The sequence below is a fragment of the Anolis sagrei genome, chromosome 2 (genome assembly GCF_037176765.1).
Source record: "Anolis sagrei isolate rAnoSag1 chromosome 2, rAnoSag1.mat, whole genome shotgun sequence".
In the NCBI taxonomy this organism is placed as follows: domain Eukaryota; kingdom Metazoa; phylum Chordata; class Lepidosauria; order Squamata; family Dactyloidae; genus Anolis; species Anolis sagrei.
Window position 1 is genome coordinate 144,656,815 of NC_090022.1, and position 4,233 is coordinate 144,661,047.

Here is a 4,233-nt window from a genome sequence, read left to right on the forward strand (position 1 = left end):
CTTTTTTCAGCTGCTTTTAAAGCATCCCTGTTTCTGTTCTCCTCCTTCCCTTTCTCCCTTTGTCCTCGGTTCATATCAAATGCTGCAAACTGTTCAAAGCACAAAAGCAGTTTGTGTTCATTTAAGAAGGGGGCAGAATCTTGACCTTCTAAGTAGACTCATTCAAATTATTATTAATAGTAGTTGTAATAATGGTAGTAAAGGGAACGGTTTTCCGTTGACATTAAGTCTAGTCATATCTGATTCTGGGGGGGCGGGGGGGATGCTCATCTCAATTTCTAAGCCGAAGAAGCTGCATTGTCCGTAGACGCCTCCAAGGTCATCTGGCCAGCATCATCGCATGGAGCGCCGTTACCTTCCTGCCAAGTAGTACCTATTTATCTGCTCACGTTTGCATGTTTTCAAACTATTCGGTTGACCTGCTCCCCAGATTCAAACCGCCAACCTTTTTGTCAGCAACTTCAGCAGCTTAGTGGTTTAACTCACTGTGCCACTGGGGCTTCTAATAATAATGGTACCCTGTTTTTATTTCAGAACTGAGACTAAAATCAAACAACTACAGCTTTTCCTAGCTAGTTATGTTTCCTTATCAAAACCTTTTGTCATCTTGACCACATCATTATGCTGCCACATCAGATGTACCACAGCTTTTATTAATAAAATGTTGGAAGGCATAAAAAAATGGAACTGTGGGAAATACATTGATACCCTACTTAATCTTAGTATGCCCTTGTCTGACAGAAATTTTCTCAAGGAGGGAAAGAAACTCTGTAAATTCCCAGAAACATTGTTTATAACAAAAGTTAGCATGCAAGCCCTGGATGTCTCTACAGAGAAGGTGCTATGAGTAGTTCCACAATTTGTCTGTACATTGGCATCTGAGCGGGCACACCCATGCCAAGCAGATAATGTAGGGAATGCTTTGTTCGTGCAAAAAGTTGCAATATACAACAGTAAGTTTCCTATAGCCATGCTGGCTTGGGTGATTCTGGGAGTTGTAATCCTCAGAAAAAATCTTTTATAAACTCTGTGTTTTCTGCAAGTTCTAACTGTCATTAGTCTGACAGCAGTTTAGCAAAATTAATAAGAGGTTTAAGGCCTGCATTACTCGGAGGCGTCTCTCTCTTATCCTGTGTCGTACTTTAGAGCTCGATTTCTTACTCTCTCCAGTGCATACATCCATGTTTGTTATTTTTTGGCCTGCAAAGCTGAGAACGTGCAACCCTGTTCGAGTCTTCTCTAAAAGAGGGGACAGTTTGTTTATCTGTCAGCTCGAAGGTGCCAGCATTTAATGTGTACAGGGTGAAAGGAAAATAAATGGAGCTATTATGCCACATTTAGCCTTCCCATCCCATGACTTTGTGTTTGTCTTTATTGCTGTCCTAAAAGAAGAACTACAGAAAGACATACTGGGGTTGTGGTTTCTAATCAACAACACTGCCTTTTTTTCACTTCCTTCGTGCACACCATTTCTCAACATGTTGAATGTGACTTTATAGGGCGTTAATCCTGCTCTGGCTTCATCTATGACAGCCAACCTATAATTATCCCTCTTTAAATGGGGCAATGCACAACAGTAGAGACTGTTAATAGGGGCTGGTTACATGACTAACTAATGGTCCGTTTCTGGGCACAAGTATATGTTTTTAAACTATAAAGCCCTGTATAGCTTGGGTCCAGGCTATCTAAAAGAAGTGTCTTGCCGTAAGAGCCAGCCTGAACTTTAACGTTGCATCCAAACTGTAGAATTAATGCAGTTGTGTAGTGATTTCAGCTAGGATCGTGGTTAAGAGGATCTGTGCCTGGTGAGCGTAAACTAAACCAGATTGGCCAGGACAGAGAAACAATCTCACCAGGTTAAAAACAAGCCACATAGGTTTATTACAATTCAGCCCAAAGGGATGCAAGTGCAAGCAATTTGCTGCAAATTGTACAAGCATAAAGATACAGAGAAATACAAGATATTTTATACAGCTCTGAGAGCCATTCAAACCTCCTGCTCCCTCTCGCTTGGCTGGAAAGAAGGCCAGTCAGGATCTGTGCTAGGGGCCTAAGTTAGTGTGACTTGCCCAAGTTCACCCAGTGGGTTTCTGTGGCCTAACAAGGATTTGAACCCCATCTGCAGAGTTACAGTCTAATGTTCAAAGCACCCCAACAATTGGCTCTTATGGACAGTTTGCTATTATTAATCCTAACTTTTTGTATAAGTTTTATATATGTTTAGCTGTATGTGGGTTTACTTGTATCTCATTTTATTCTGTAAGATGTCTTGAGTCCCATTGCAGGGGGGGAAACGGAACATAAATAAAGTGATCAATTGCTTAACATTATCCATAATATTAAAATGGGCCTGTAGTCCATTTGTGGCCCCTTCCACACAACTGTATGAAATCCACATTGAACTGGATTAAATGACAGTGTGCATTCAGATAATCCAGTTCAAAGCAGATATTGTGGATTATCTGCCTTGATAATCTGGGTTATATGGCTGTGTGGAAGGGACAGGAGAAACAGCTTCTCCTAGCCTGTATGCTCCAGTTTTTATCTGAAATGTTGGAGGATATACCTGTTGTTAAACACCAGACCCCCCAAAATGATGAACCTCAGAGTCTGTGGCCAAATAAAGATGGAATAAGGAGCCCATGTGGACTTCGTTTCCATTTTCAGATTCATTTTCATTCAACTCTCTGCAATGCTGTACAGACATCACACACACCTCAAACCTCAATAGATGGCAACACCTTAGTGAACATAATTCTCTCACCATATCACGGGAAGACATATGGACCATATAATGAGCTTATACAAGAGTCTCTGAATCTTTCCCTTTTTTCCTGATACAATCTGGTTTATTCCTGGGAATGTTTCCTCCTCTCTGTCATCAAACCAGCCACCCTCCTGGGGCTCCCATTAAAATTGCCAGCACCCTGAGCACCTTTTTGATTATTAAATTTTTCCACCATGGCTAGAACCAACCAGTTAAGGAATCAGATGGAGCCCCAGACCAACCAGGGAATGAGTCCTAGCTAGGCACATTTTGGATCAATCAGAAGCCAGTATAGTATTCTTGAATAGCTGTCAAAGTGTTATACATATACTTATGTATTCGCAATTATGGTATATCAGTTTATTGTAGCACTGTCTCTGCTGACATCCTCTTTGGCCATTGAGAATAAAGCCTCTGATTTTGCCTATATCCCTTCTGTGTCTTTAATGGCCTTCTGGAAGCTTTATTCGCCAGCCTCCAAACCTGCGGTTCTTGCAGAAGCTAAAGTTATCCCAAGGGATAATTTTTGACTTTGTGAAGGGAAATACTATTTCTTATCAGATAACTTTCTGCAGCTTCACCAAAGTGTGACCCCCAGGATTCTTTGGGGGATGTTATGATAGCTATAACCTATATAGTTTTTTTGGATGCAGCTGTGCCCTTCATCAAGCTGTCAGGAAAGAAGAGCGGCCAGTGACAGGAGTACCTAGGTATGATTGCTTTGCACTGCATCCTGCTGAGTTCTCCCTCCAGCAGCTCATAAAGCAGAATAAAAGGGAGATCTAATCCTTTGCCCTGTGGCTCTCTCTTCCCTGACCTCTGATTAACCAAAAAAAGAAACAAAAGCCCAATAAAAGCCCTGTAAGCTTCAAAACCTTACAATGATTGCTTAGCCAGGGTTTTCTTTTTTTTTCCTCTCTGCTTGCTGGACTTTTCTTCCAGACGTGAATTTGCAGTGATGTTAAATCCCATGTATCCCACACTCAATAAAACATAGCGATAGTAAACTTTATAGAGGCTGCTTGTTTGCACATTGCAGCTCAGCCATTTGATAAACACTTGAATGCTTCTCTCTCCCCCTCAGCTCCCCCATTCCCATCTGGAAGTAGGAAAGCCACATGGAGAAGAGGTAATGGCTTTAAAAAAGCAGACTGATTGCTCAGCAATGATGACCCATCTGCCTGCAGGGAGGGAAAGAAGAAAAAGAAAGAAAGAAAGAATGTGGTGGTGCTGAGTCAGCAACAGCTACACTACATCAAAAGCAAATGAGAACACATGTGTATGAGTGTGTGTCATGCTTCAAGTTCCCCATCAACTTATGGCAGCTCCATAAATTTCACAGGATTTTCTCAGGTAAGGAATAGTCAGAAGTGATTTTTCTAGTTCCTTTGAAATATAGCTTAGGCGTGTCAAGCCAACCCCGACCGGGACCGCCTTCCACCTGGAAACCAATGCCCTCACTGCGA